This window comes from Salmo salar, chromosome 15, assembly GCF_965601325.2.
Source record: "Salmo salar chromosome 15, fSalSal1, whole genome shotgun sequence".
Classification (NCBI taxonomy): Eukaryota; Metazoa; Chordata; class Actinopteri; order Salmoniformes; family Salmonidae; genus Salmo; species Salmo salar.
Window position 1 is genome coordinate 68,906,837 of NC_138305.1, and position 20,664 is coordinate 68,927,500.

The window sequence follows — 20,664 nt, forward strand, 5'->3', positions numbered from 1 at the left end:
TGCGGAAGATTGCGTTAGCAGAAGGCTGTAATGCCTAACAGATTCTCCAACTGGCACAAACAGCCAAATCGAATCTTGTAAAAGCAACAACTGTAAGCAAGTGTCGAAATATCACGTCGATTTAGTGTGAAATACGAATTTGATGTGTCAGTTTTGGGTTTATTTGGGAAGGCAGTTGGACTACTTACGTTGGACAACTTCCCTTTCTCAACTATTTTATTTGGAAAGTGAATGGTTATAATTAAACTAAATAAATAACAAGCTCTTTAAATGAAGGTGCCAGTATGCTCATCATGTGTAATGAGGATGCCGCTCTGGAATTGGGGTAAATTAGTCAAATCATTTACAGACACTGGGAATTCTTGTGTTGTGTCTGTGTGTGTGTGTGTGTTTGTGTCTGTGTCTATATCTGTCTGTGTTTGTACATTTATGTAAGTGTGTGTGTGCATCCGTGCATGTGTGTGTGCGCATAGAATCTCCTTAAGCTTATAATAAGAGGTGGCTTGGCTGGTTGAAGAGGGTGTGGTTGCTGCGGCCGTTAAATTAAAGAACGTAAAAAAGACGAGAAAAGGAGAAAAGAGAGGGGAAAACTTTAAATGACCGTGGTTCTATGTCTCTCAGAGTGGTGACATCAAGAGGAAGTAGAGCTGGTTATTGTACACTCCTTTATCCAACTTCCTCAACATGTGTTGAGACAGACACCACAGCACCAGCACCACTGACATACAGCTTCCATTACAGCTTGTCTATCTATGCATACAACTCCAATATGTGGAATTCTGATGTATTGTCACTTTATGGCAGACATTGCTTCATTGAGCTAGAAATCTCTTGCTGATGTTAATAATTTGTCTAGGAGATGATTTGAGTACAGGTAGTTGGAGTGTTAGCTCTGTGTCTGGCCAGCGAGAAACATTCCAGGGAGCCCCGTGCATGCAGTGGGTCTGTGGTGGTACTGTAAATCCCCGAGGTTCAGACGGGAAGTGCTCCTTCATAACAGGCAGTGGAGCTTGAGGTGAAACCCAGCTCTCATGTTTATGGACAAAGAGTGACTCCTCCTCAGCTCTCCTCTCTGTGTGTTATAATAAGAGGGAGATAGAGGTCACAACCAACGGCCCAGACACAGAGCTCTCTCAGGGCTAGAAGCTGCACACAGGCGCAAACACACACACACACTCACATTAACAGGGGCAAACACACACAGGTGGAAACACGCACAGGTGCAAACACGCACGCTCACACACCAAATCCTGTGGTTAATGGGTCTTAAGAGTGGCAAGGTTCTAGTGTGGAACTGTGTTGTAACGCCGTCAGGCAGTATGAATACGTCACAGAGCAATGATGTCATCAGCAGTGGGCAGGATATTTCCTAACGCGGTAATCAGTCTGCTGCGGGAAGTCACCCGTTACCCGGGAGATCAAACCTTTCCTCCTCTTTATAGGATAAACATGTTGAGTGATCTCCCCCTCTCTCTCTGTATATATCTCCCTCTCTCCCCATCTATCTCCCTCTCCCTCTCTCCCCTCTCTCTCCCCTCTCTCTCCCATCTCTCTCTCTCTCTCTCTCTCTCTCTCTCTCTCTCTCCCTCTCTATATATCTCCCTCTCTCCCCATCCATCCATCTCTCTCTCTCTCTCTCTCTCTCTCTCTCTCTCTCTCTCCCTCTCTATATATCTCCCTCTCTCCCCATCCATCCATCTCTCTCTCTCTCTCTCTCCCTCTCTCCCTCTCTATATATCTCCCTCTCTCCCCATCCATCTCTCTCTCTCTCTCTCTCTCTCTCTCTCTCTCTCTCTCTCTCTCTCTCTCACCCTTTACCTCTCTCTGGAGGTTATGGAAAATGTGACACACTTATTGTTATTTCTACAGTGTTTTAAAACATTGGTGGAGAACGATTTGAAGTGTCTCCATCAACATTGTCTGCAGGAGGACGAGAGAGAGAAAGAGAGTGGGGGGGGGGGGGGGGGGGGGGGCTAAGGTAATTGCAGTGCTCCAGTCAGTGATCTCCAGGTTAGAGTGTGTGTGATAAGGATCTTAGGGCTGACCCTACGAAGCATTTTAATCCCTTTATGAACCATGGGGGTGGGGGTGAGCTGCCCCCCCCCCCGTTGGCTAGCGGAAGCGAGCGGTGCAGGACTGAGGGGTGTGAGGGTTCTGAACAGACACTTGAGCTAATGTGACCCGTCAGTTCTTTCTCCTGTTGCTCCGGAGATATAAGCTTCAGGGAAGTGTCTGGGGTCCACTGGCCCAGGGGGAGAAGGGGGAGGGTGAGAGGAGATTCCCAGTATAAGGGAGAAGCTTGAAGTGGCTCTCCTTTACTCTTCTCTTTATGAGGGAAAGAGGAGGCAGAGGAGCTGGGAGAGTCAGGGAATTCAGATAAGATAGACACCGTTTTAGTTTAGGCACTGTCTATGAGAGAGCATCGAAGCTGGGGTGTATGGTCACATTGGGCAGTACTCCAGAAATGGGTTCACTCTTTATTGAGAAGGTATTGATGGTAACCTTCATCTGTGTGCCAGGTGTGCGGTACTGAATGTTTGTCGAAGGGACCTCATCATTGCAGCTCTGTTGTGGTGGGTTCAATCTGGCGGTCTTGATCTCTACACCCACATCATACCCACATCATAACCACATCCATCATCTTGTTAAAAGACATACTGTACATCTGTGTTGGAATAGCAGAATTGTTTCCTTGTAAATTAGAAAAACCGAAAAAAAAGAGAAAAGAATGAGGGGTCTAATGAGTGAAGCAGTAATGTGTTCACGGTCCATTAAAGTAAATTAAAGTCATGCTACCGTGTGGTGTCGTGTGTTAGTGGATTAGTGTGTACGCATGCGCGTTTGTGCGTGCACGTGTGTATATCCAATTATGGATCAAAGACACCCATAATCATTTTTGCATTGATATAGATGACAGCTGTTTTACACATCCAGTGTGTCTATGTGGGATGTGTGGGGGTGTATCAAGGGTTTGTGTGTGTGTACTTGTGTGTTTGTGTGCATTGCAGTATAAGTGCATTTGTGTTCCTTCATAGTAGAGTACGGTAGCCCGGGACCACTACCGTTCAGCATGATGGGTTCATAGAGGAGACAAGTGACTCACACACACGTGCACACATGCACGCATCGATAAACACACGCACACACATACATACATTGTGTGTGTATTTGTGTAACACAGGTGGGGCAAGCATTTCGATGACCAGTCACTTCCTCCCAGAGGAAGTCATAAATGTGCCCGCTTGGCTTTAACTGCTCCTCTGCCCTGCTTCTAATGACTGCCATACTGTAATGGCCCCAGAGAGAGAGAGAGAGACAGAGGGAGAGAGAGGGAGGGGCTGACAGAGAGTGAGAGAGAGACCGACCAGAGAGAGAAACAGAGGGAGGGGCTGAGAGAGAACGAGAGAGACCAAAGAGAGAGAGAGCGAGAGAGGGAAAAAAAGGGAGAATAGAGACTAGAAAGAGAGAGAGGACATAGCTACATGCTGGGGGTGTTTTCATTGTCTGGGAAGGAATGAAAGAAGGAAAGACCGCACAGTAGGAAAAGAGTGAAGTAGAGATGGAATTACTGAACAGAGGAGAGAGACTCATCTGAAGCGAGAAAAGGGGAAAGAAAAAGTGAGGATGAATGAAGAGAGGGAGGGGGGAAAGAAAGGGTTACTGTGGGAGTGTTCACATGCAGCTGCAACCAGCTGTTCTAAGAAGTACAGATAAAGGGCTTTTACAGTGGAGGGGCGGGCGGTTGCTCTCCAGGCCAAGGGAACAGGTCTGGCTTTCTCCCCAGAGGGAGTGCACCTGCGCCGGGCCGCGGGAGGAGAGTGAGGGCCATGGGAGGAGAACTAAGCCCTGGAGCAGAGTAGGGCCTGGGCTGACTGACTAGGGTTTAGCGGGGCTTCCCCATGTCATCACTGCTTTGGCTCTCTTGATTCTTCGCTCTTATTTATGGTTAAAATTTACAGTTAAAATTGATGGCAGGAGAAGGGAGGGAACCCGAGTCGTGCGTGTGAGTAAGCACAGCTGAGCTCTCTAAGTCAGCCCTGGTGGCTTGGAATTCTGGTGGCCTCATTGAGTGTGCATACGTGTGAGGTCGCACAGACATACATTTGTTTTACTATCCTCATGGGCACCAAAACATTTTATTCCCATTCAAATCTATTTCCCCTAACCCTTAACCCCAAACATAATCCTGAACCCTAACCCTAACCCTAACCTTAACCCTAACTCCAAACCCCTAAGCCTAAAATAGGCACACACCACACACACCACACACACACACACACACACACACACACACACACACACACACACACACACACACACACACACACACACACACACACACACACACACACACACACACACAATATGGGTCATTCTACAGTGGTGAAATTGGGGGTTGGAAACAAATTCAGATTTGTATCCTATTTTTCCAAAACTTTCAGCACACGTCTTCCAACATACAGAATGTCAGGTAGACAAACAATATGTTCAAATGTATGCGGACACCCCTTCAAATTAGTGGATTTGGCTATGTCAACCATACCCGTTGCTGACAGGTGTATAAAATCGAGCACACAGCCATGCAATCTCCATAAACAAACATTGGTAGTAGAATAGATTTACTCAACGTGGCACTGTCATAGGATGCCACTTTTCCAACAAGTCAGTTCGTGAAATGTATGCCCTGCTAGAGCTGCCACGGTCAACTGTAAGTGCTGTTTTTGTGAAGTGCAAATGTCTAGGAGCAACAACGCCTCAGCCGAAGGGGTAGGTCACAAGCTCACAGAACGGGACCACTGAGTCCTGAAGTGCGTAGCTCATAAAAATCGTCTGTTGCAACACTCAGTACCGAGTTCCAAACTACCTCTGGAAGCAACGTCAGCACAATAACATGAAAAAGGTTTCCATAGCCAAGCAGCCGCACACAAGCCTAACATCACCATGCACAATGCCATGCGTCAGCTGGAGGGGTGTAAAGCTCGCCGCCATTGGACTCTGGAGCAGAGGAAATGCATTTTCTGGAGTGATGAATCACGCTTCACCATCTGGCAGTCCAACGGACGAATCTGGGTTTGGCAGATTCCAGGAGAACGCTACCTGCCCGAATGCATAGTGCCAACTGTAAAGTTTGGTGGAGGAGGATTAATGGTCTGGCCTGCTTTTCATGGTTTGGGCTAGGCCCCTTAGTTCCAGTGAAGGGAAATCTTAACACTACAGCACAAAATGACATTCTAGATGATTCTGTGCATCCAACTTTGTGGCAACAGTTTGGGGAAGGGCCCTTTTCTTTTTCAGCATGGCAATGCCCTAGCGCACAAAGCGAGGTCCATGCAGAAATGTTTTGTGGAGATTGGTGTGGAAGAACTTGACTAGCCTGCGCAGAGCCTTGACCCCAACCCCCTCAACCCCACCTTTGGGATGAACTGGAACACCGACTGCAAGCCAAGCCTAATCACCCAACATCAGTGTCGGACATCACTAATGCTCTTGTGGCTGAATGGAAGCAATTCCCCGCAGCAATGTTCCACCATCTAGTGGAAAGCCTTCCCAGAAGAGTGAAGGCTTTTATAGCAGCAAAGGGGGGACCAACTCCCTTTTAATGCCCATGATTTTGGAATGGGATGTTTTACGAGCAGGTGTCAACATACTTTTGGTCATGTAGTGTATATACTACTCACAGAGTAGAGATCATTTTGAGTAACCTTCTATTACATATTAAATTATATATCTTTTGCATACCAAATTTCACTAAATAGTAAAAACATGATTTTGAACCTGATTTTCAAAACCTTTAAAATTTAGAGAAATATTTATTAACCTTAAAGTTGTTGATTGATTGAATTACTTATGCATCCAATTAATGATGTTGTTAGATGTTTAAATGACCACCTTACCTATCATTATTTTGGCAAAATAACAGGTGTTTCAGTGTCAAGTGTCAATCATAGAGATAAATGGAGGACTCTGGATTGATTTAACTCATTTTAGTATAGACATTGCCATTTTGGCTTCCACCATTTTAAAAGTAGTCAATTATGTGGGGATTCCTATGGGTTGGGAGTGAGCAGCCAATGACCAGAGATCATTGTCTTACTCAAATTGGGTTGCCTATGGTTTGTAAACCAAAGACAAAGGTAATATTCAAGAGCTAAGACCAAGATTTATACCAAGACATTGGTCCCAAGATTCAGACCCGGACCCAGTCCCATTTGGCAAATCTGACCATAACTCTATCCTCCTGATTCCTGCTTTCAAGCATAAACTCTAACAGGAAGTACCAGTGACACACTAAATATGGAAGTGGTCCGATGAAGCGGATGCTAAGCTATGGGACTGTTTTGCTAGCACAGACTGGAATATGTTCCAGGAGTCATCTGATGGCATTGAGGAGTTTAACACATCAATCACCGGCTTTATTAATAAGTGCATCGATGACGTCTTCCATACAGTGATCGTACGTACAGTACATACCCCAACCAGAAGCCATGGATTACAGGCAACATCCGCACTGGGCTAAATGCTAGAGCTGCCGCTTTCAAGGCGCTTAAAAAAAATACTGCTACGCCCTCCAATAAACCATCAAACAGGTAAAGCATCAATACAGGACCAAGATCGAATCCTAATACACCGGCTCTGATGCTCGTCAGATGTGACATGGCTTGGTATCATGGAATACAAAGGGAAACACAGCCATGAGCTGCCCAGTGACGCGAGCATACCAGATGAGCTAAATGTCTTCAATGCTCGCTTTGATGCAAGCAACGCTGAAGCATGCATGAGAGCACCACCTGTTCTGGATGACTGTGTGATCATGCTCTCCGTAGCCGATGTGATTAAGACCTTTAAACAGGTTAACATTGACAAGGCCGCAGGGCCAGATGGATTACCAGGATGCGTACTCAGACCATGTGCTGACCAGCTGGCAAGTGTCTTCACTGACATTTTCAACCTCTCCGTGACCCACTCTGTACTACGTACATATTTCAAGCAGACCACCATAGTTCCTGTGCCCAAGAACACCATGGTAACCTGTCTAAATGATTATCGCCTTATGGCGCTCACATCTGTAGCCATGAAATTCTTTAAAAGGCTGGTCCTGGCTCCCAGGCACTCTTGACCCACTCCAACTTGCATACCACCCCAACACATCCACAGGTAGTATGTCTGATCACCAATGACGATAAGACAGCCTAGAGAGAGGAGATCAGAGGCCTGGAAGTGTGGTGCAAGGACAACAACCTCTCCCTCAACGTCCGCAAGACAAAGGAGCTGATCGTGGACTACAGGAAATGGAGGGCAGAGCACGCCCCCATTCACATTGACGAGGCTGTAGGGGAGTGGGTTGAGAGCTTCAAGTTCCTAGGTGTCCACATCACTATGAACCTATCATTGTCCAAACACACCAACACAGTTGTGTAGAGGGAAAGACCATGCCTCTGCCCCCTCAGAAGGCTAAAAAGATTTGGCATGGGCCCTCAGATCCTCAAAAGGTTCTACAGCTGCAATATTGAGAACATCTTGACTGGCTCTATCACTTGGTATAGCACCTGCTTGGCATCTGACTGCAAGGCGCTACAGAGGGTAGTGTGGGATCAAAAGGGTCCTGAACAGCTTCTTCCCCCAATGCAATTAGATTGCTGAAGAGTTAATCAAATGGCTACCCGGACTATTTACATTGACCCATTTTTTTTGTTGCACTGACTTTCTTGCACAGGCTCCATGCACACTCACTGGACTCCCTCCACACTCACTCACTCACTCACTCACTCACTCACTCACTCACTCACTCACTCACTCACTCACTCACTCACTCACTCACTCACTCACTCACTCACTCACTCACTCACTCACTCACTCACTCACTCACTCACTCACTCACTCACTCACTCACTCACTCACTCACTCACTCACTCACTCACACACACACTCACACACACACACTCACACACACACACACACACACACACACACACACACACACACACACACACACACACACACACACACACACACACCTCTGCTATTTTCTATCCTGATCAGGATAATTTTTAACTCTGCACTGTTGGGAAAGGCCCTGTAAATAAGCATTTCATGGTAAAGTCTACACCTGTTGTATTCGGCACATGTGACAAATAAATTGTATTTTATTTATTTGAGACCATGACAAGTTAAAGACCCAGTGCAGTCAAAAACTAGATTTTCTTGTGTTTTATATATACAGTACTTCCACACCATGAGGTTGGAAAAATACTGTGAAATTGTGGAAATTATGATAATGCTGTTTTAGTGTAAGAGCTATTTGAAAAGATTGCTTGAAATTTCAGCCTGTTTTGGTGAGATGGAGTTTTGGCCTGCCCGGTAAATTAGTTAATAGACCAATAAGAAAGAGAGTTCCAAACATTTCTGCCAATAACAGCTAGTTTTCAATTTTCCTCTCACCACTGAGACCACTCCCAGACAGTCCTAGTAAAATTCTTGCTTGAGAAATTGCTCTTTGCTAAGAAGCTATTTTTGTTTCTTTTAGTGAATTTTAATTGAAAATCACGGTAAGGTACTTAATTGTTACCCAGAAATTATTTGATATTGAGATAAAAAAAAACGGCTGCATTGGACCATTACAGACCAAATGTATGTGGTTTTGAGTGATCTCAAGACCAAGACCACAAGATCAAGAGTCCATGGGCCAGTAGTTCAATTGTAAGATACTCAAAGAGAGTAAACTCAAGTATAGTACAGTAGAGCACAGTACAGCAGGGTACAAAACAATAAAGTACAGAACATTAGATTGCAATAGACTAGAGTACAGTAATGTATAGGAGAGTACAGTACAGTAGAGTAGAATAGAGTAGAGTAAGGTACTTATTTGTTTTATATTTATTTGGATCCCCATTAGCTTTTGCAGAAGCAGCAGCTACTCTTCCTGGGGTCCACAATAAAACACAACATGACAAGTAACAAAACACTTATAGACAAGGAAAGTCACACACACACACACACACAAAATGTAATACATACAATACAGCTAAAACATTGTGTGTTAGAGTGTCTGTGCGTGCGTGTGTTTGTGTGTGTCCCCTAATTGTCCCCGCCATTCCATGAGTTGTTTTTCAATCAGTAATTTAGCTGTTTGCTTGAGTAATTGGAGATGGAAGGGAGTTACATGCGATCATGGCTCTGTGTTGGCGTGAATTCGTATTGGGCTTGGGGACTGTGAAGAGACCCCTGGTGGCATGTCTTGTGCGTAGTGGGACTAAGACTTAAGAGGGTGTGAAGAGGGCATCTATGCCTAATTACCTCAACTAACCTGTACCCCAGCACATTGATTCGGCACCGGTACCCCCTGTATATAGCCTCGTTTTTATTATGTAATTTTCTTATGATACTTTTTGATTAGATTAGATTTTTTACTTTAGTTTATTTAGTGAATATTTTCTTTTATCTCTATTTCTTAAACTGCATTGTTGGTCAATGGCTTGTAACTAAGCATTTCATGGTAAGGTCTACACCTGTTGTATTCGGCCATGTGACAAATAACATTTTATTTTATTTGTGGGGTATGCATGGGTGTCTGAGCTGAATGTTTATTTGATTATGCAGACAATCTGGAATTTGTGTCACAGTAATATTTCTCAGAAAAACTAAAAGAGAAGCAGTTCATCTCTCGTCAACCCTTAACCAGGAAAGACTGGCATGCATGTTGTTGATGTTAGTTCTGTATGTGCAGTTTAGGGCAAGGCGTGCTGATCTGTTTTGTGCCAGCTGCAGCTTTGCTAGGTCTGTCTTTGCTACACTTGACCATATTACCGGACAGAGATGGGACAAGACCAGAGCCTGATCAACTATTACAGTTGATGTTTGTGTAAAAAATGCAGAACATCTTTTTATAACAGACATAACCTTCCCTATCTTCACAAAAACATTGTCAATATGACTTGCCCATGATAATTGACCATCCAATGTTATACCTAGGAGTTTAGCTTCCTCAACTTGTTCAATGGTCACACCCTTTATGTACAACTCGATTTGAGGTTTAGGTCTTAGAGAATGTTTTGAACCAAATACAATGCTTTTAGTTGTAGTTGTATTTAAGACCAGTTTATTATTAATCACCCATTCTGATACTGACTGTAACTCCTTATTTAGAATTTCAGTGAGCTCACTGGCTTTTGGTGCTGACTTGTAGAGTGTGGAATCATCCACATACATAAACATTCTAGCTGTATGTAACAGTGGCAAATCATTTGTAAAATAGAGAAGCATAATGGCACAAGGCAACTGCCCTGAGGGACACCGCAATTTACATATCTGATGTTAAAGTAGCTTCCATGGATGAACACTCTCTGGGTTCTATTGTATGAATAACTATCCAACCATGTGATGGCAGGTGATGTAAAGCTATAGCAAGTGAGTTTTTTCAATATCAATATATGATCAATAACGTCAAAGGCTGCACTGAAATGTAACAATACAGCTCCAACTATCATCTTAATAATTGTGACCCACCACCTTAATTTGGACTTATGTGCAACATTTGAAATGGTGTTTTTTACATTGGATAAAAGTAGAGATTCAGAGCTAGAAAATTATATATCATACACTGCAGTTTAGGAACAATGGGAAAGTAATTCTGCTTGAAAGTTGATAAACTTGTAACCCCACTTTTGAGAAAGTAGCCCTTGAATGTTTTAGTACATCTACTGGAGAGCTCTTCTTTGTCTACACCCATTCAGCATCATTCACACCCTCTTAGTCTTAGCCCCACCCATCTCTTTAAGGATTCACATGTGAGGCCTTGTGCTAAACAGAGTGAGCTAAACAATGAACCATAATCCCAACCCATACTACTAGCAACGCAAACTGATTATCATAGCTAGCCATCATGCATTAATCTGCAGGTAGCTAAAGCTAACCAACTAGGTTCAATGTTAGCTAGTTAGCTAACATTAGGCTATAAGTAGCAATGCAAATAGTTCTCTGAGAAACAAATAATATTACTACACAGATCATACACGTAACGTCAGCAGCGAGCCAGCTAATGTTAGCTAGCTAGCTAACAGTACGCTTTAAATTGCAGTAAAAACGACTTTGAAATACATAGAAACGTATAATATCTGAAAATGTAGCTAGACTCCTACCCGTATACATTGATGAACGCTTCTCCTTCTCTGTCATGGATGCCATGGTTGCCCTGAGTTTGAAGATGTCATCCGGAGACAGGTGTTTTATACAACAGCCTTCTGTGTTCTCTTTTCGAGTCCCTCCACATTTGCAATTATACTCTACTTTCACAGGGCATTCCATGGATTTCAAAACTCTGTCAACTTCTTCTGTGACAACAACACTGTTGATCGCGTTTCTTCCACATCACTGTCATCAGAAGACTCTACGATGTCTGTTTTTTATTTTTATTTTTTTTACCTAAATCATTGATTTCCTCATCGTCCTCCAGAAAGTAGTCCATCACAACTTTGTCTCACTGATCTTTGCCGATAGCGCCTGTTAAATTCAGGGCAGCAATGTTGAGAACAGAAGCAACAATTTTGCAGTTAATTTTTTCTTTAAAAAAAGCCACGGTAGCAAGGATTATCTACACATACTGAGCAGCTCATGATATAGACAGATATAGACATGGCAGACCAATCCGAACTCATCTCTCGACATGTCCAGCCCATCCATTATCTCAGCCAATCATGGCTAGTATGAAGATTCCCGTCTTTTTATGTGGCTAAACCAACAAGGCTTGTATTTTAACAATTGTATTTGTTTTTACAGATTGCATATATGTTTGTTATTAAGGCACATGAAAGTTCACATGTTCCATAAGGCATTTCTGAAAAATAAACACATTTTGATTAAAAAAATTATAATTAAGTTGAAATGCCTCTTGTAACGATGTATGCTGAGAGTCAGGAAGCAAGTTCAGGGAGTGAATACATTTAATAAATAAAAGAACAAAACAAGAAACACAAACAGCGCACCGACATGAAACAGCTACAATGACGACTGGGGAAGAAACCAAAGGGAGTGACATATAAAGGGCAGGTAATCAAGGAGGTGATGGAGTCCAGGTGAGTGTCTCAGGTGCACGTAATGATGGTGACAGGTGTGCGCCTAGCTTCTTGAAATGGGTGACATATCAATTTTTTTTAAACCAATGATCAGTGCAGTACAAGTTGAGTGCCCTTCTCTATATGGCTCAGTCCCGTGTGGCTCAGTTGGTAGAGCATGGTGTTTGCAACGCCAGGGTTGTGGGTTCGATTCCCACGGGGGACCAGTACGGGGGGGAAAAAATGTCTGAAATGAAATGAATGCACTCACTACTGTAAATCGCTCTGGATAAGAGTGTCTGCTAAATGACAAATGTATATGCATGCTGAAAGTCAGTATTTCATTTGTTCTCTGAAAAATAGCATTGTATTAGGTCAAACGCAATCCTCTCCATCAGTTTAAAAATAACAGGCAGAAAACTGATTGGGCGGCTGTTAGAGCCAGCAAAGTGTGCTTTACTATTTTTAGGCAGTGGAATTACTTAAGCTTCCTTCCACATCTGTGGACACACACTCCTTTAGGCTTTGGTAAACGATATAGCAATACAGTCTGCTACCATTTTCAATAGTTTCCCATCGATGTTGTCTATCCCTGGTGGCTTATCATTGTTGATGGAAAACTATTTTTATACCTCTTCCACACTAACTTGACCAAATTCAAAACAGAAATCATTCTCTTTCATTATTAGATATTTTATACAAAAAATATGATGGTTCACTGTGATAGAGAAGCACTGTCCTCTCCATGACTCCCACCTTTGGCTTTGGATGCCATGGTAGCAACATAGGCTAATATTGGTACTCCACACAGTTCTGGACAGGGCAGGTCGCAGGGCAGATTTAAACAGTAACAAACAGCGCAGCCACAAGCTCGGGACAATCTGCAGTCCCAGCCACAAGGGCTAACCGCGTTGCGGGCTATGTTCAATTGTCAAGGAAAAGTTCCTAGCTTGATAGCTAGTTAGCAGCTAGGCTAGCTGCTACTCCAAGCAGCCCTTCAAACATTTGGATGGCAGGATCCCTGGACAGGTAGATCGGTCCCAGCAACTGAGGCTAACCGTGTTACCGGTTACAAATTCAAAAGGTAGCTAGTAACCAAACTTTTCAATAGAACACTTTTTCAGAGACTTTCAAAACAGCAAACTGAGTTATCATCTTTCTATTTCGCAACAAAGCCTTCTTCACTCACGCCGCCAAACTTACCCTAGTAAAACTGACCATCCTACCGATCCTCGACTTCGGCGATGTCATCTACAAAATAGCTTCCAATACTCTACTCAGCAAATTGGATGCAGTCTATCACAGTGCCATCCATTTTGATACCAAAGTGCCTTATTCCATCCACCACTGCAACCTGTATGCTCTAGTCGGCTGGCCCTCGCTCCATAATCATCGCCAGACCCACTGGCTCCAGGTCATCTATAAGTCTATGCTAGGTAAAGCTCCGCCTTATCTCAGCTGACTGGTCATGATAACAACACCCACCCGTAGCACACGCTCCAGCAGGTATATCTCACTGGTCATCACCAAAGCCAACACCTCCTTTGACTGCCTTGCCTTCCAGTTCTCTACTGCCAGTGACTGGAACGAATTGCAAAAATCGCTGAAGCTGGAGACTTACATTTCCCTCACTAACTTTAAACATCAGCTATCTGAGCAGCTAACCAATCACTGCAGCTGTACATAGTCCATCTGTAAATAGCCCACTCAGTTCCGCCCACAAAGTTTCCATAGGATTATATCCACGTAATTTTCCTCCGTCATGATGCCATCTGTTTTGTGAAGTGCACCAGTCCCTCCTGCAGCAAAGCACCCCCACAACATGATGCTGCCACCCCCGTGCTTCACGGTTGAGATGGTGTTCTTCGGCTTGCAAGCCTCCCCTTTTCCCTCCAAACATAACGATGGTCATTATGGCCAAACAGTTCTATTTTTGTTTCATCAGACCAGAGGACATTTCTCCAAAAAGTACAATCCTGCACCACCCCCACCACCCCCACCAGCCCCACCAGCCCCAGCAACCCCCGCATGACCTCAAGAGAGCGGTTCACACCAGACATCCCAAGAATATTGTGGAACTGAAAAGTTTTGTAAAGAGGAATGGTCCAAAATTCCTCCTGACCGTTGTGCAGGTCTGATCCGCAACTACGGAAAATGTTTGGCTGAAGTTATTGCTGCCAAAGGAGAGTCAACCTGTTTTTAAATCCAAGGGTTCACTTACTTCTTCCAACCTGCACTGTGAATGTTTACATGGTGTGTTCAATAAAGACATGAACAATTATAATTGTTTGTGTGTTATTAGTTTAAGCAGACTGTGTTTGTCTATTGTTGTGACTTAGATGAAGATCAGATAAAATGTCATGAGCAATTTGTGCAGAAATCCAGGTAATTCTAAAGGGTTCAAATACTTTTTCCTCCCACTGTATGTCATACATCGATAGAATGAATGCTTCAATGTAGTTGACATCTGTAGTTTTCTTTTTCATCTCTGCTTCTCTTGCAAAGCAAAGACATTTAGGGACCAGGGAGAAAATGCTCTAAAAAAATATTTAAAAAACGGGAAAGATCAGCTTGAAAGGTTTTAAGGGAATTGAATAAACGTATCTGGTTTGAAACAGCCTATGTAGCATCAATATGTGTCAGAAATATTCATTTCAGAGCTAAAATTGGCTTCAAAGTGTAATTAATTTAGTTTTGGTCATAATGTCAGTCTCGTCCAAAACGGAGTTTAGTAAGTGACAACATCATGACTTGAAGGTTTGGTTTGAGATCAAGAGATCAACACATGATTAATCGATGCTTCTATCTAATAGACCAGGGGTCCCCAATTACATTCAGCCTTGGGCCGATAATTTCAAACCTTGATTACATTGGGATACGATTACATATGCATCTCCATTTATGCGTGGGAATACTTGGGAACAGATTTCCTAAATAAAAATCCAGTTGAGCTGATTTCCTGGTGATTTTACAGTATTTTATGTCCAACAACAAAAATAATTTTCCTTAAAATATGAGTATTATTTTGTTATTATTGTTTTTGTCAGTAAACATGGGTGCCAAATAAAATCACCCATGGACTGAATTTGGCCCGTGGGCCACCTATTGAGGAACCCTGCAATAGACTAACAGGGGCAGAGGTTTGCAGTGTCTATTTGTTTACAGTAGAGCCAAACCCATTACGCTGTAGTGAAGACCATAGTGTGGCGGATGTCATCCACTGTCTGCAGCACTGAGATGGAAACACCCATGCTGCTGCTGCTCTGTCCACTGTGATTCTGATGTGCTTCGGCTTAGGCCATATTAAATATATGTTTTATTGCCACACACCAGATAGGTGCAGTGAAATGTGTTGTTTTACAGGGTCAACCATAGTAGTACAGCGCCCCTGGAGGAAATTAGTGTTAAGTGCCTTGCTCAAGGACACATCGACAGATTTTTCAACTTGTCGGCTTGATGAGCTGAAGTGGTGGGCTTTATAACTCCTTTCATAGTGAGCTGGGAAAATTTAGTCGGGGGGAGGAGAATAGAGGAGAAGAGATGAGAATAGAGGAGAAGAGAGGCGAAGAGAGGAGAGGAGAGGAGAGGAGAGGAGGGAACCAGAGGGGAGAGGATAGGAGGGGAGGGCAGGGCAGAATAGAGAAGAGGGGAGAGGAGCAGGTGTTGGCAGCACTGAGAGCGTTCCTGATGTCTCCCCTGGCAGGCTCCAGTCAGTTACAGTAGTATAATGTATGTATTGTGGACACACTCAGTTTAACCTTTTAAGGATGACTCAGGACAGTGGCATTATGAAAGCCCCCATTCACATGGCAGGCCTATAGCACAGGTGTGGAATGGATGGGGTGGCTGTACTGGTGGGGGGGTGGGGGGGTGTAAGTGGATTATACCAACAAGTTCTCATAGTTTTACTTCGAAGTTCTACGTATTATGGATGAACGTCTATTTTTGACACATTCATTCCGAGTGGTTAAGGTTAGGGCTATGGTTTGTGGAAAGCTTAAAACAAAAATAACTAAAGAAGAACTCAACCCAAAAGCTATCTTTTGGTATTTGTGTCATGAGCATTGAGGATATAGTCCCAAAATGTTTTGTACGTCAGCCATTAAGTTTTCAAGATATATCATTTTCAAAATACAGAAATACAGCCAAAAGATTATTTTTGGGTGGAATTTTCCTTAAAGACAACTTGCTATTTCAAGTATTTTCTTGCTAGAGCATTGTGTGCCGTGGTGCAGAGGTCATAGCAGCACACTTTGTTCTGAGCAGTGTGCTTTGACGCCGAGCGTCATGAGTTTGCGCCAGTGTTGGGCAATAGTTGTTCTTTTTTTTTTGTGAGCGCCGAGGAAGGCATATAGGCATTCTCAGGACATTTTCAAATCGAAGTCTATTTCTAGTGAACAGCCTGGATTATACACACACACACACACACACACACACACACACACACACACACACACACACACACACACACACACACACACACACACACACACACACACACACACACACACACACACACACACACACACACACACACACACACACACACACACACACACACACACACATTATACACTATGGGTGCCTATGGAAGAGCCAGGACAATAGGACCCTAGAAGCCAGCAGGCCCAGTAATGAGAGAGAGAGAGAGAGAGAGAGAGAGAGAGAGTGAGAGAGAGAGAGAGAGAGAGAGAGAGAGAGAGAGAGAGAGAGAGAGAGAGAGAGAGCTGTCCCACATTCAACAGTAATTAGATCCATCTCCTTACCCTGCACTCCCTGCCCAGTCAGACAGTGCTGCCTTTGTACAACACACACACACACACACACACACATGAACAGCACACACACACACACGCACACACACACACACACACACAAACACACACACACACACAAACACACACACACACACACACACACACACACACACACACACACACACACACACACACACACACACACACACACACACACACACACACACACACACACACACACACACACACACACACAAACCCCGTTTCTGTCTCTGTGTTATGTGTTCGATATGAATAACAGAGACAAAGTGATCAAGAGGTACAGTAGTGAGGGTAGATAGAGTGATGGTAGATAGGGAGAATTACCATAACAGTAAAAAGAAGAATCAGAGATAAAGAGATTAAAAGAGTAGGAGACAGGAGAGAGTGAATAGAATCCAAACACTCATCAATGGGCAATGTGTTCTCCTCAGTGGATCAGCTTTGCTCACTCACATCCATAGCAGCTGGTACAGCACAAGGACAATGGCATCTGACATCTCAGTGTATGAAACTGGTGTGTGTTTTTCGCTCTATGCGTGTGTATTCCCTTTGTGTGTGTGTGTATATGTGTGTGTTTGTGCATGTTCCGCTTTATGTGTGTGTGTGTGTGTGTGTGTGTGTGTGTGTGTGTGTGTGTGTGTGTGTGTGTGTGTGTGTGTGTGTGTGTGTGTGTGTGTGTGTGTGTGTGTGTGTGTGTGTGTGGACTGTAGGCCTTGGCAGAGATGTGTCCTTGCCAGTACAGCCAAAGCTGCTCAGAGTTCAGAGGTGGTCTGTCTGATAAAGAGCTGTTGAGTGGGGAGCAGGGTGATGGGGTGCTAGAAAGGGTTGGTTGGTGGGCTTAGGTCATCAGGCCCTGTCCTGATCACAACTGAAAAGAGGATGGGAGGAGAGGGATGGGAGGGAGGAAGGAGGGAGGGGAAGAGTAAATTAAATCATACTGGAGTTCTCTGTGATCCAACTAAGACACAAGTGACTTCCTATAGGCTCAGAGACACACAGAGATGGAAAACACATGCACTGGTCATGTAGCAGACACATTTTCCAAAGTATCTTTGACAACATTGACAGAGACACATAATATTCAGTACATGTAGGCCCCATGCAAAATGAAAGATATAACCCTAATGTTGCTAGCTCTGTGTGGGGGTGGGAGAAGTGGGAGAGGCAAAGCCTGGAGATGATGACAGACAAGGCGGTGACCTCTGGGACATGCTGCTGGGACATGAGAGGTCAGGGTCAGGGGTATAGCTTCTGGGGATCTGGGGGGGTGAAGAGGAGTGGAGATGGGGAGATCCTCATACTTATACCGTGAGTGTGTGTGTCTGCGTGTACAGTTGAAATTCAACAAAAACGTTTGGTATCCACACCTTGTTATTGGATTTTCAACATCGCACAACAAATTACAATTTTAATTGAGAAAATAAAGACAAATGGCATGGACAAAATTATTGGCACCCATTGGTTGCACAACCTTTTGCCTAGATTACCAGCCTATTCATGTAATCGGCCTGTGTGTAGCTGGTGTAGAGAGTCAGGCGCAGGACAGCAGATATGAGTAATCAACATATTTAATCAAGTATTCACAAATACAACACAATATACCAAGCCACAATAACGGACCGTATACAAGACAAACAATTACTCACAAACAAACATGGGGGAACAGAGGGTTAAATAATTAACAAGTAATTGGGGGATTGAAACCAGGTGTGTAAGACAAAGACAAAACAAATGGAAAATGAAAAGTGGATTGGCGATGGCTAGAAAGCCGGTGACGTCGACCGCCGAACGCCGCCCGAACAAGGAGAGGGACCGACTTCGGCGGAAGTCGTGACAATTCTATCTCTCTTTCGTATTGTCTGAGATCCCCAAAGATTGGAAAGCTGCCGCGGTCATCCCCCTCTTCAAAGGGGGAGACACTCTAGACCCAAACTGTTATAGACCTATATCCATCCTGCCCTGCCTTTCTAAAATCTTTGAAAGCCAAGTTAATAAACAGATCACCATTTCGAATCCCACCAAACCTTCTCCACTATGCAATCTGGTTTCCGAGCTGGTTATGGGTGCACCTCAAGGTCCTAAACGATATCATAACCACCATCGATTAAAAACAGAAATGTGCAGCCGTCTTCATCGACCTGGCCAATGCTTTCGACTCTGTCAATCACCGCATTCTTATCGGCAGACTCAATAGCCTTGGCTTCTCAAATGACTACTTCTCAGATTGAGTTCGGTGTGTCAAATCAGAGGGCCTGTTGTCCGGACCTCTGGTAGTCTCTATGGGGGTGGCACAGGGCTCAATTCTCGGGCCGACTCTTTTCTCTGTATATATCAATGATGTCGCTCTTGCTGCTGGTGATTCTCTGATCTACCTCTACGCAGATGACACCATTCTGTATACATCTGGCCCTTCTTTGGACACTGTGCTAACAAACCTCCAAACGAGTTTCAACGCCACACAACACTCCTTCCATGGCCTCCAACTGCTTTTAAATGCTAGTAAAACTAAGTGCATGCTCTTCAAACGATTGCTGCCCGCACCCTCCCGCCCGACTAGCATCACTACTCTGGATGGTTCTGACCTAGAATATGTGGACAACTACAAATACCTAGGTGTCTGGTTAGACGGTAAACTCTCCTTCCAGACTCACATTAAGCATCTCCAATCCAAAATTAAATCTAGAATTGGTTTCCTATTTCGCAACAAAGCCTCCTTCACTCATGCTGCCAAACACATTCTTGTAAAACTGACTATCCTACCGATCCTCGACTTCGGCGATGTAATTTACAAAATAGCCCCCAACACTCTATTCAGCAAACTGGATGTAGTCTATCTCAGTGACATCCGTTTTATCACCAAAGCTCCATATACTACATACACTGCGACCTGTACGCTCTCGTTGGCTGGCCCTCGCTACATATCCATCGCCAAACCCACTGGCTCCAGGTCATCTATAAGTCTTTGCGAGGTAAAGCCTCGCCTTATCTCAGCTCACTGGTCACCATAGCAACACCCACTGCGCTCCAGCAGGTATATAAAGCCAACACTTTCTTTGCCTGCCTTTCCTTCCAGTTCTTTGCTGGCAATCACTGGAACAAATTGCTAAAATCTCTGAAGCTGGAGTCTTATATCTCTAACTTTAAGCATCAGCTGTCTGAGCAGCTACCGATCACTGTACCTGTACACAGCCAATCCAATCTGTAAATAGCACACCCAACTACCTCATTCCCATATTATTACTTACCCTCTTGCTCTTTTGCACCCCAGTATCTCTACTTGCACATCATCATCTGCACATCTATCACTCCAGTATTAATGCTAAATTGTAATTATTTTCGCCTCTAGGGCCTATTTATTGCCTACCTCCCTACTCCTCTACATTTGCACACACTATACATAGATTTTTCTATTTTTCTTTGCTTTTGTGTCATTGACTGTATGTTTGTTTATGTGTAACTCTGTGTTGTTGTTTTTATCGCAATGCTTTGCTTTTTCTTGGCCAGGTCGCAGTTGTAAATGAGAACTTGTTCTCAACTGGCCTACCTGGTTAAATAAAGGTGAAATTCAAAAATTAAAAGATAACTGCCAAAAAATGCGGTGGGGTTGCTTTGCGGCCTCTGGTACTGGGAGCCTTGAATGTGCTCAAGGCATCATGAAATCTTCAGATTATCAGTTGTTTTGTAGTCCAATGGTTAACCCAGTGTCTAAAAACTGGGTCTCCATTGAAGGTTGTGGGTCTTCTCAGTAGGACAACGACCCCAAACACACATCCAAAATCACCAAGGAATGGTTAAGAAGAGATGCTGGACTGTTCTGG

At 43.9% G+C, this 20,664-nt stretch overlaps 1 protein-coding gene across 1 annotated transcript in view; it reads left to right on the forward strand.

Moving 5' to 3' along the window:
• Positions 1–20,664, forward strand: part of LOC106571911 (bone morphogenetic protein 7) — a 48,070-nt gene that overhangs the window by 13,792 nt on the left and 13,614 nt on the right. The window lies entirely within an intron of this gene.